At 34.7% G+C, this 13,079-nt stretch overlaps 1 protein-coding gene across 4 annotated transcripts in view; it reads left to right on the top strand.

Moving 5' to 3' along the window:
• Positions 1 to 13,079, top strand: part of SLC16A7 (solute carrier family 16 member 7) — an 87,514-nt gene that overhangs the window by 17,693 nt on the left and 56,742 nt on the right. The window contains exon 1 of one of the 4 annotated variants that reach the window (XM_046937997.1): positions 708 to 11,151. The exons of 2 other annotated variants lie outside the window; for them this stretch is intronic. The gene's annotated coding sequence lies outside the window, so the exon portion shown is untranslated. Of the gene's footprint in view, positions 1 to 707; positions 11,152 to 13,079 lie in introns of those variants that run through there. One more of the 4 variants, NM_001397957.1, reaches the window with a different exon arrangement.

Below are 13,079 nucleotides of genomic sequence, written 5' to 3' on the forward strand. Positions count from 1 at the left end.
AGCAAAATACAGCTTTTTGATTAATACAGTAACTAGCACTGCTTATTAATTCAAAGAAGTTTCTAATTACTCTACAAAGACTAATGTGGAATTTTACTGTGTCTGTAATTGGAACAATCTGAAAAAGTCTACATTAATTGCATATTTATGGTCAATTGCAGGACAATTTTCTTCAAATGAGAAAAAGTATTACACTTCTGCAACTTGTTAGCTGGACTGAGTGTCTGCATTTTGCTTTTAAGCTTCTGCTTATGATTGCCAGGACATTTTGTATAAAATTTTATTTTGTTGAAAAAATCATATTAATACTCTATATTTTAAAAGGCAAGTTCATACCCAGCATCTCTATAAATGCTGAATTCCTGTAGCATTAGTCATAAACTATGCTCACATGTCCCCAGATGTATGGCATTTAAACGCTCTTCTGAATGTATACATTTCTACAGGTGATGACAAAAAAGTCCTGTATGACAGACAAAGAAACTGTGAAAGAAACCCCATGCAGTGTTCATAAATGAAGGATGCCCTTCTGTGGGATCATGTTCTGAGTCTTGAGCTTCACCATAACCTCTCTTGCCTCAGCAGTTTGAGATGCTTGTTGGCTTGGCAATTGGTCACACAAAATAAACCATCCAAACATCATGTGTGATCAACAGCCAATCGGGTCTCCAAAGAGTCTTTAAATGTTCAAGCTGAACAAAGGCTCTGCATTTATCAAGTTCAGATAATTGTCTTGGACAGCAGCTCCCTGACAGGTAATATGCTGTTTTTCTATTTCCTTTTGTCTTTACTTAATGTAATAGGTAGTTTCAGGTTACTGTGTTAATCCATACAAAATAGTTGGCTAATTAAATGCAAGAGAATTCAATGCACCAGCACAAGTTGCACAATATTTGCTATCAGCTTTTTAATGATTTTGTAGTATATATTGACAAAATAGTGTGAAATGCTTTCAAAAAGAAATAATCTTACACTTTTTCTATCTCTAAGAGTTACAGCAAGGATTAATGTGAATTAGTGGTGACACTTGACTCTTGTCAGGCTTTTCAGATTTGATTGGCATTTTTTGTCTTGCATTTTGAAGAAGAGGGGAGTATCAGTGAAGCTCAGTTCAGAGTTTGGAATTGGTGCGCATGGAATGTAAATGTGAGTTAAGAGAGAATGATGTGATGGAAGTTATTTGACTTGGATTGAAATAGGGGCATGATAGGACAGTGATAAAGAGCACAAGCAAAGTGTTTGGCAGAAGCACAACTTTGAGGAAGCTCAAGAACCTCACAACTGATATGGGAAAAGATGAGTGAGAGTAGGAAGTAGATTTGAAGACAAGTTGAACGTGGCTGAGGCAACAGGCAAAGTAGATTATCTCTGTGGCAGTAGGCATAGGTGACAGAGGGAATTAATTCCATATGTTCTGAAGTAACATGCAATTTATAAATGCAATATCAATTTTACTTACAAGACAAGTCTTCATGATATACATCTTATTTTCATAGAGATTTGAGAGGGCAGCAAAACCATAATCCTGCTGCATGAAACCAAGCAATGGAGTGAAGGCTATTCTGCCTTGCTGAACGCTTACATGATTCTTCTACCGTGCCAGGGGTTTTTATAATAAAGAATGATGGACTGCTTTTAAAGCAAGCACTGTAGGTGTATATTTCACTGACACAAGTAGCTCTGTTTCGGTCTTTTGCAACCTCAGAACTCACTGTGCTATGACTGGTTTTAGCTGTAGGCACTTTAAAATTATTAGATTCCTTTGACTGAAGCAAATGCAAGAGTAATTTCCAATTCTATTTTTCATATACAGCAAGCCCCTCCTTCCCTCAACCTCCAACCAACTTTTGCCAGTGGTTAATACTTCTAGAAGTTTTTACAGCGGCTGTTTATACCTCATTGTAAACAATTATTTATTGAGCTTATTTCATGGAGATAACCTGGTGATTTTTAGTGCTGATTTTGTGTCACCTCTGCTATCAGAGTTTACAGCCTTAAGGTCTAATTCTGCCCTTACTGAGCTCAAAATAGAGTTCAAAACTGTCATTGATTTCAATAGAGTGAGTTAATGACTTAGAGACCAGGATTTTTGTTATCATGTTCATGATTCTTATGATATCAGAAGCCCTCTGATGACTTACTGCATACTAAGACAAAGTAACTAGGTCAAACTACAAAATAAAAAATGACAAAACTACTCAATGGTTACAGTATCCACACTTCTACTGAGCATTTTTATACCTTTCTTTATATGTTTTTGATTTGTATTTTTTCACTATATGATTCTCATTGAATCTACATGAAATATTATACATAAACTGTTAATGAAAAAAAGAAAATATTGAGAAGATTAGAAAAAAATTGTTCTTCAACAGGCATTGGAAGTCCAGTGTTCATTCACATAGTTCCACGCTGATGTACAACAGATGAACTGTATCTCTCCAGAGTAAAAATAACCACCTGCTGTTAGTAAAAATAGAAGGAGATAACAGAAAGATATTCTGTATATAGAGTATAAAGGTAGAGAAGACTTTGAATCCTTACATAAAGGAGTCATGTTTGAGCAAGCGTGATGCAATGTGCAACCTTAGCCAAATTTGAATATGATAATTCCTTTTGCTTTAACTTACCTCCCCAAATGCTTTTTTTTCAGATTGTCACACAAAATTGATTTACGAGTAAACCTCCCTGTCCCCTTAAACAGTTAAAAGATAGAAAGAAATGGAGGGATATAAAAATGTTTGTCTTTTCTTCCAAAATTCAGGGAGAAAGGAAGAACTGTGATCAACCCACATAACAAAAGAAAGTAAGAGAGTGAAAAAGATGTGTGCTATGTAGTTACAGACTTTATAAAGCAATCACTGCTTGATGCTTAAACATCACTTTATGGTATTTCCACTGATATTCCATGTGATGATAATAAATCACGATTGTACTTTACTTACTTGTACTTTACTTTACAATGTTCTTGCATTGACTGCATACTTTTCTTAATTTTTTTTTTTGTTGTTGTTCCTTTGGATTGCACATGGAATAAAAAAAGGAGAGAAATAACTTGAAGAACATAACCAAAATAGAAGCAGCAAAATTACAGTGGTGCTTAGCAGCAGACAAACTTTTCAACACAATTTTATTTCAATTTGTCAGTATTACTTTATTCAAGTGCAGCTTTAAATATAAACTTGTAGGAAATGAGAAAGAATGACTCTAATGCCCAAATGCCTCTGGGGAGTACACATGCGTTGAATAAAGTGTTTCGTTTTTTTTTTTTTCTTTTGTTTTGTTTTGTTTCTTCTGATTTTCCATTTCTGTAGACATAGCTTGTTTACAACAGCTAATTTGAGAAAGAATATTCTGAACTAGGGAGGGAGATTGAGATAAGTAGGTTTTTTTCTTTTTCTTTTTCTTTTTTTTTTTTTACTAATGAGGTACTCAGGATCTATAAAGAATCCCAGTTCAGCTGACAATGTTTCACCTGGACCTAACTCCTACATACTCAGATGGTGAGTCTTAAGAGCGGGGAAAATGCCATCTGGTGATTCAAAACAATACAAAACTGATGGAATCAAGTTTGTGCGGATGACAGATGGAAATGACCATCAATCTGAAATAAAATTGCCATATGTGATTCATGGTCCTGAAGATTCTGAAAACTCTAGCAAAACACTCAACTATCTTCATTATCATGTTTCTCTTTAAAATTCTGTACATTCATTATACTGCAACAAATTACTATTGCAGGTTTAGCAACAGTGAATCATCATAGATGCTTTCCCTTGATCGTAAAAGTGTCAGTGTATGTGATGTACACTGCTACAAAAGCTAGGAACCATACATATCACAATTAAATAAGGTATGAGAATTATAAACTGTAATTTCATCTATACTTGTGGTTTTATATTACACTTTGAACTCTGATATGAGGATTGTGATTTGCATGGATATTACATAATATATGTGTAAAACTAGCAATAATGTCTGGTATATGAAGAAACTAGAGCAGCAATAATAGGTTAGAATAATAATTCTAACTATTTAAGTAGTAATAACAGTGAGGTGGCTAGTAAGCTGATAGTGGGTAAATTGTGGGCCTTGAAGTGTAGAAAGATCAAAACAAAGAGAAAGGGTGCACTGTGACTCTGAAGAGAAAGAAAAGAGGTAAAAATGGAAAAATTTTGTTCCATAAATTAAGTTCTTATTTGGAGTAAAACTATTTGAGCGATGTTCTGGTTTGTGATATGAGAGATTAAGCAGCAAAGGGAGTAAGGTAAACTTAACTGTAGCTCACTGCATTTGTTTAAAGACTCCCATCTGTAAACATTTAGTCTGAATGTTGATTTTATTCATATTCAGTTGTTTCTTATAGAGCACATATTGTGACATTGTGGATTTTTTTATCAGGACTCCTGATGAAAATGTGTAATAATATGTGTAAGCATTCACTAAAATTGCTCCTTTAGTTCTAAAACTTAAATATTTCTTCATAAATGCTGTAAAACATACATCTCTGGCAGATTCCCTTTGAAATCAGTAGGCATTTCCAAGAACCAAAAGGGTCAGGCTGTATATATGTTTGTGTAAAATGATTCTTCACTAATAAATAAATAAATAATGCAGAAATAACATGTAATGACTAGTATGCAATGTTTTCTAATTTTTGATTTGTATGTTTAAAAATAGTTTAGTACAGAGTTGCATTTATATATTGCTGTTGATAAAGATATTTTTTACTTGAAAGTCATTTTAAAAGAGGAAAAAGCATAAAGAAAAAAATGTCCCACTGAACACTTCTGGATCTGTATGTGCTCATACAAGTGTCTTTTGCATAAAATTTCTAAACATCTACCAAATGTGAGCTCAAGGTGTCTTGTCATACACTGTGAAGTTATAATACTTTTTGTACAAAGACTCAGCGCCACAGACAGTAATGCAACAAAGCAGTATTTCTCAACCAAATCCTGTTTTGCAATCCCTTTTGACTTGCTTGTTACATGTTATGTATTCTGATCTTTTCCATTAGTATATATCCGTGTCTGGTAATTTAAACCTTGGTGTAATTCTGTCTTTACCGAGGATTACTGTACTCTAATATTGTTTGTATGACATGTATAGGTAACCTCATCCATAATATACAGTATCTACATTTTAAGGCAATAAGACAAGGTGGTGATTCTTTAAATTGACGTGCAATCACTGGTTGGGTCAGAGTGAGTTTCCATGGAATGAAAACCCTACAGTTCACCTTGATAATGAGAACAGGCATAGATGTTTAATTTATTCATTTCTTTTCGCTTGGAGGGTCAGAATGAACTGGTATCTTCATTTCTGCTTCTATAAGTTTTCAAATGAGTTTCGCTTTTTGGTTTTCAAATAATATTTAATTTGAAGTATCAAAAGAACAAAATTAAACCCTAGGTGTCTATACAAAGTTGAGAATGAATAAAAGATAAATTCTGTTCATTGTAAATTTCAATAACAACAGTCTAATTTGAATGCAGCTTAACTATTTCAGAAGTCAGTTGACGGTCAAAGCCAATATTACTATGAAGTCTGAAGTGAAAGCAATCATCCTTTTGGTAACTGGGACAGATGATGACCTTTCTGCATTCCTTGTGATTAGAAGAGCAAAGAACTTTTTCCTTAAAGTAAAGAAATCATAAACCAGATGTATCGAGTTCTGTTCATAGAACGGAAAAATTCTATGGTATGCTTTCACCTTGTCTTAAACCAAAAGGCATTTCAAGAACTGACTGATGAATTTCCAGCACAAACAACAGATCTAAACTTTGACTGACTGGAGTATTTAAGAAGTGAATAGGGAATTTAGGAAGTGATTTGAATACTAGGACTCAGTGATCATTTAAAGCTGGGTCCTCTTTGGAAGACCAATGCTGCAGTAGTATTCCCTGTGGACAGCATGTGCTGCAACAGGAGCTGTACCAACCTGTGAGATGAAACAGCACATCCCCATCTGTTGCTGGCCAGCTGTCCTGTGCATCCCCCTCCTTTTCCTGAGATCAGCCTGACAGCAGTACTTATGCTCTCAAGCTATCATGCAGTTGAGCTGCAAACTGGATACAAAAAGGGAAAGATGTTCTTCTTAGCAGTCATTTGTCCAGAAATCAGTGTCTGGGTGTGTTGGGCTTTCTAGCTCTTGTCCAGAAAGAATAATTAGCTTGTGTTTGAGCCCCTCAACAGCTGAAGAGTCTTTTCCTTGAGGCAAGAATATAGCAAGAATACAGCCTTTGTTGGAAGAGATAATGACATTGTTTATTGAGGATTTTTATAGGGAATATTGTCTGAAGAAATGAGTATTTTCCTGGTAACCACCATTTCACAGTGCTTAGTAGCAAACTATTTTAGATTTAGTTAAATTTGCCATTGCCTACTCTTAAGAAATTTTTTATCACTTAGCCTCCAAAGAATAACTCCTGCATTTGATAATAATAATTACTCTGTTTTTCAAAATAGTTAATTTTTGCAGCATGTTCAGGAAATACTTAAACCACTGACAGTGGCTGCAAAATATGGCAGTCCACAAGGTGTCCTCTGAAATCTAGATCTGTGGGAGAAGGATTAAAAGCTTAAAACCCACCTCTTTAGTGCCTGTCTTAAGAGAAAGGAATACTGGCATGGCTGCAAGCCAATTTGAGAAATGAGACTTTTTTTTTCCCTTATTTTTTCTACTTTCCAGATGAAGTTCAAAGTGCATTGTAGGCAAGTACACTCTTTCTGGATTTGCATTGAAAAGTTGCATCATTAAACAAAAAAAGAAACTTTATCCTTTAGATGCACAGAAAAGGAAGAATTAAAATGTTGTAGGAAATTCTTACAACTTATCTTCTGAAACAAACTATTGTTAATTTTTGTGTAATTACTTTTTCCCTTGAAACCTTCTCAGAGGAGCAGGACTAGTCAGTAATTAGTAAGTAATATGTTATTATTTTAAATACATGCAGAGGTCATTAAGAGAAATCCTCTTTAGAAATCCTATTTAAGGGCTAGTTTCACTGGTCTGACAACATGTTTTATAGTCTCTGTCCCTTGCAAGAACATGAAAGCTGACAAAGAACGACAAAGCTCACATTCGATGTCAAATTAATGTCCCAATCAGCTCAATATACCATTCCCAAAAGAAGTTGGCTGGATATGTGTAGTCTGTAAAAAAAAAAAAACAGGGAACATCTATTATGGTTTGATGTCCGTCATGTCCTGTGACAAGGAGCTCCCCTTTGTGAAATTGAGAAGTGTTTGCATGAAGTGTTGTGTCATTTTTCTGTTCTCTTCCACTGCTGTCACATTCATTAAAGCTGAAACTCTTGCTCTTATTGACAGTAAACTTCAGGTATTTATGAAAAAAGAAAATATATTTGATAATATATTGTGAATATTTTTGGCTTAGTCTTTTTGTTTGTTTTGCAGCCTGCACTTCCTTGGGAATGAAGACCTGGGGAAATGCTGGTGCAGCCTGGGTAGTCAGTGTGCTACTGGAAGGGAACCTGTCCTGGTAGGATGCACAGAGCAGCAAGTGCTCCCAGGAAAACAGTTAGGAGGTTTATCACACATATGCCTATGCTGTTGGCTGGCACATGTCTGAAGACATCTGAGTTAGGGCTCAAGAAGGAAAACTTAAACTACATTTCAAATGGCAGGTTGATGCAAATTCATCTTGAGGTCATTGTAGCAGGAAGGCAGTTCCTAGCTCAAGTGATCTGCATTGCTGGTGTGTGAGGTGGAGGGGAGACAGAAGAGCAAAAATTGAATAGTTCCTCTGTGGGGATGAAAGTCTCTTTGACGTACTTTGGTTTTCTCCCTTCATGCAGTGGGAACTGTGGCAGTCAAGAAGTGAATGTGAGACCTTGAGACATGCAATAGAAAGGTGAAGGACTAAGGAGGTAATGGAGATAATATGATTTAGGGGACAGCTGACTGAACAAAATTGAGAAGACTCCACGAGTGACAGCTAGAAAACCCTTTAGTTTGTTGGGTTTTGGATTAGGACAATTGAGATAGGGTTATAAGAAGGTGAATCAGCATGGTGACCTGAGATTAGCTACTCAAGTGCAGAAGTTAAACTGTGAAACGGAAAGCCGTTTCCCCAAATAGTTTTATAACAACTATTCAATTTGAGAGTTGGCATCATTAACATTTGAAAAGATCTGTTTGAATGAGGGCAAAATTACACCCTCTGCAAATCAGAAGACAAAGGAAGAAGCAATTTTTCCTTTTATGCACCTTCATCCTCACAAAACAGGCACTTCAAAAATATATTGAATAGTGAAATAAAGAAAGGTGGAAGAAGGAGAATAAATTCTGCTTAGTGACAAACCAAGAATTGATTAAAAAAAAAAAAGTGTTTTAATCAAGTCTGACACTATGAACACTTTAACTTATATCATGTGTAGACCATCACTGTCCTAAAGTGACCAGCAAAATGAAAAAAAAAAATACATTTAAGTGCCTTAGAGTGTTTGTTTACATATCTTAGGTGACTTGGGTTATCTATCTATCTGTCTATCTAGCTATCTATCTGTCTGTTTAGTAAGATGGGATTTTCAGAGTTTATGAACTGATTTTTAAGTTCATTACAATTCATAAAATTACTGTTATGTCCTGATCTTAAATTCAAAATGACTCATTTTTTAACTGGGAAATAGGAAAAGATGTAGAAAGGAAGGCAATTCTGTAGATTAGGAATTTTTCTATTAGCAATGAACTCACTTCACATGTTATTAGGAAACTCATTTATAGCAATAAGTATGAAACGCACCATTGAAGCAAACCTTAATGTTCTTTGTTTAGTAATCCATCTCTGACTCACAAGGAAGACTTAGTACAATGTATGAAAATATTGAAGAGTTAATTACTGTCTATTGAAAAGCCTTGTGGGATGCATTTCATCCTTCACAGAAGACACATTGTTTTCTGTCCCACAGTAAGTACTTTATGTGTTCAAAATGATCCCATGGTATTCATTTCTGACTTGGCAAAAAGGATTTAGAATTAGATCAACAGTGTGTAGTAACATCTGACTGCATAGTGCAGCTGAATTACTCGTGTGATAGCAGTAAGAAAAGAAAATGGCAAGCAAATATACATGATTTTAGGCTCAGAGGCCCAGTATTCATGTGCAACACTGGTTAAACAGACTGACAAAGCAGAGGCAGTCTAAGATGTGTTAATACAGGGAAAATATAATTAGATCCAAAGTAAAAGTTACTATAACTCAAGCAGCAGATCTAAACAATAAAATTGTGCTAGGCCTGTGTGTAATCAAATCATACTGTAAGACTGGTGATTTGCTGAGTACTGTACTGTTGAACTGAAAGTATTGAAAAGAAATTACAGAAGCAAACTCTTAAAAGCCAGATGTATTATGCATTATCACAATTAAATACATCAATTACAAAAAAGGGACTTTATTGGTTATTGCAGTTCACCTATCAGCAGAGTAACAGCATTGAATCTAAAGACTGAAGTGTAACAACTGGTATCTGTTCTTCACTTCAGACTGAGAGGTGGCTGAAGGGCAAGTTAACCTCAAGGTCGTTTATGCTTGAATTTCCATGTCTTGCAGGGGAGACGTTCTTTAGCTAAATATAAATTCCTCATCTCTCCTTCCTTGCTAACTGTAAGAGTGCACAAGTTGAATTTTTTTCTTGTCTGTGAATACTGAAGAAGACCAATTAATTTTCTTTTCTCTCATGTATTCATCCATTCATCCCTCTGTTTTCCCCATCCCCTTCCTCCCCTTTCATCTACATCCAAGATACTCCTGAAGCTTTGTAGCATCCCTTACTTTTAAAAAAGAAACTCAGGATGGCAATGATTTTGAGATTCTAAACATTGATGATGATATCTTCCCAAAGTCTTTATCTGTAGTAATTTTTTTGACTTTGTTATGATTTTTAGTTCTTTAGCCCCAAATTCGTCATGATGAAATGACAATGCAGCTAGTGTAAGATCTGCCAGTTTATTTTGTCTAGTTATCTGTATATCATCTGGGGCCTTCTTTCTATGCATTGGTATTAGAGAAAGAAGGAGTACTTCCAGTGTTTCCTCATTTCTTATGAAGATAATGTCTGAACTTGTTTCCAGAGCATGGGTTTCTTTGTGAGTATTACATGTGTAGCGAAGATAAAACAGGGTTTTTTCTGAACTTGTGGCATGAGTCATAAGTGCCTAGCTACACATTTTTGGCAACTTCCTGATCTTTTCTTCCACTGCACTGTATAAATGGTACAAATGTGATTCTGCCAACTCAGAACTGAAAAGATTTATCCAACATTAGAAATACTGGATTTCCAGAAGTCATGTCACCACAGAAACAATTCCTGAGAGGAGAAATCTTACATCATTACAGATTACAAAAATTGCTTTGCATTATTTTAATGTTGCTCCAAAATTTACACATTTCCTTTATTTCTTTTAAATGCTGAATTTTATCTGTTAAATTCCTATGCTTTTTCTTTTCTTCACCTTGATTTCTTCTCCTTCTTCACGTTTATATTAGTAACCAGAAGTACCCTATTTATTTAAACACGCACCATGATAAAATCCAACTTTATTTCACAGACATTTCAAAGACACATCCACCTTTTGTTGTTTTGTGAGCTCCTAACATCTCCGTGAACAGAGAAGCAGCTTTATTTATTTCTTATACGCTGTAAGTGAGGAAGAAGTCTGCTACAAATAATAAATTGATGCCACTATGATATAACAATCAAAAATCAGCAGATTCTGATGGCCTAAATCCTGCTTTACAAAATTCTCATTTCAGCATCTAGTGTCATCTGCATAGCTGTAGTACTGATAAATAATCATTTGTTTGTGAAATTCATGTAACTCGCAGACTACCAAATAGTTTTAGAAGTACTTGAAATAACAACTACAGTTCCAGCTTCTGTGAAGCAATCGTTTACCAAGGCTTTCCTCTCAACTTTTGTCATGTGTGACTTTCACGAGGTTTCTTTTATTGCCCTGTGCAGTTGCCATAATAACAGCAGATCTGTTGTTAGAAACCTCAAGCTGTATTTGTTACAGGCATACCATGCAAGTAGGAAAATTGTATTTACGCTTTGACATAGTGCAGCATAACTTGGTTCGTGCATCTGGATTCAGCCAGCTGGGGGTGGTTCAGCAAGTTACTCTGTTAGTATGAAATTTACTTCCTTATCATTTTTGATGGACCATTAATTACTCCTGTCAAATAGTAGCAGGGGAATTTGTAGTTTGAGTCCTGAAGAAATGTAGGATTGTTTCCAAGAGTCTGTGTATGGAGTAAAACTGAGAATGGTTTTGGTTTGCTTGAATTTTGCTTTTTTCCTTTTGACATAATTTCCAGTGCTGGTCATTGTGCTTTAGTTGCCTTATGGCTTGTATTTCATAAAGTATTATATATATATGTGTGACATGCTTACATGGGTTTTGCTAGTTGTGTCATATAAATGTTTCTCTTGGATATGAAATAGTTTGATCCCAAACTTCATTTTTGTTATCGGTAGGAAGTTTCATATATTTCCACAGAATTAACATTTCAATTTTGAAAAAGAATAACATTTATAGTTATTATTATAATTATTATTATTATTATAGTTATTATTATTATAGTTGAATTCCTCATTCTCTTAGTTTAAATTCCTGGGAATTTTTCCTTCAGCTGTTTGGTCCTCAGAGCTGTAAAATTTGACAGGGTAAACCTTAAAGGATATGGAAGGATTGTCTGTTTCATTTTTTTATATTGCTAGCTGATTGTTCTCAGTCATTGCTAGTAAAGCTGAAACTTTCTTTTAACATTTTTAGAAAAATGCTATTTTTGTCACAGGTATTTGAAGTGTCACTGGAAAATAACTTCCATTTCTGCTTGTCTACTTACTGAACTCTGAATTAAAAACTCATTTCTAAATAAGATTACTCTGGCTATTCAATAAATAATGATAATAATAGTAAAGAACTGGAACTATTATAAAGAAAATAAAATCTTTCTAAATGCTATTTAATTTTTGTATGACAAAATGATGAAAAAAGAGTGAATCATGGGAAATGGGATTACCAAATGTAAATTTAAATGCAGATGATAATATGAAACATATAAATATTATCCAGAATATTAAATTAACGGACAAAGGATTAATCTTTGCATTTCTTTGCAATTGAATTATAGTCTATGACTTTGTTTATTATATATAGCAGATATTTGTACCCTGATGTGCAGATCATTGTTTCTCATCTGGAAATATATTCAAGTAATAATTTTAGCACGCTTGGCAATTGTCCAGAAATCTTAGATATGTCTTTTGTGACTGCACTGTGCTCTCTTGCAGCTCCGTTGTCTGAGACTGACTGTTTCTTTGTCATACAAAAGAGATGTTCATATTTCTTCCCAGAAAATCACAGGCAGAAATATGAGAGGCACAGGCAACATTAATATGAAGTCTGGATAGTCAGTCCATAGTTAAAAGTTTTTTATAATCCTACAGCTACTATAAATTTGGAATCTGATGAGGTGGGAGCTATACAAATGCAAATGATTTTGCTTTCAAAATACATTGCATTTTGTTAGTTTGCCTATGAGAAACTTCCTCAATACCTTGCATACACAGAACAAAGTTCCTATTGCCTTGCACCCTGAGTTACTCCTATGTTATTTGTAGTAAGTTATTGTGCACAGCCTAAGATTTCTGCATTTTCTGAAAATGAATCTTTACTTTGTCATGACGTAAGTGATTACTCAGACACTGAAATTTGTGAAATAACTGGTCAGTTTAAAAATATTTCTGAGTACTTGCTTAAAGCTTACCTGTTAAGAGTGTTGCGTTGTTGATGCACAGGTAAGACAGACATGCCTAAGAGAGGATGAGTGGAAAATTAACTTCTAAGGTTTTCGAATGATGTGATTTTTTTTTTTTTTTACCTATCTCAGTCAATCTCTTTTTCTTCATCTACTCTGGCACCAGTATTAACCTTTCATATGACTTTTGTCTCAGAGATATGTTGGGGAAAACTAAACCCCCTAGTTTCATGCGCGTTTGATTGTTGGAAACTTTAAAGAAGTCTGTGAAACGTTTTACTTAATTTAG

Source organism: Gallus gallus, chromosome 1 (genome assembly GCF_016699485.2).
Source record: "Gallus gallus isolate bGalGal1 chromosome 1, bGalGal1.mat.broiler.GRCg7b, whole genome shotgun sequence".
Lineage (NCBI taxonomy): Eukaryota > Metazoa > Chordata > Aves > Galliformes > Phasianidae > Gallus > Gallus gallus.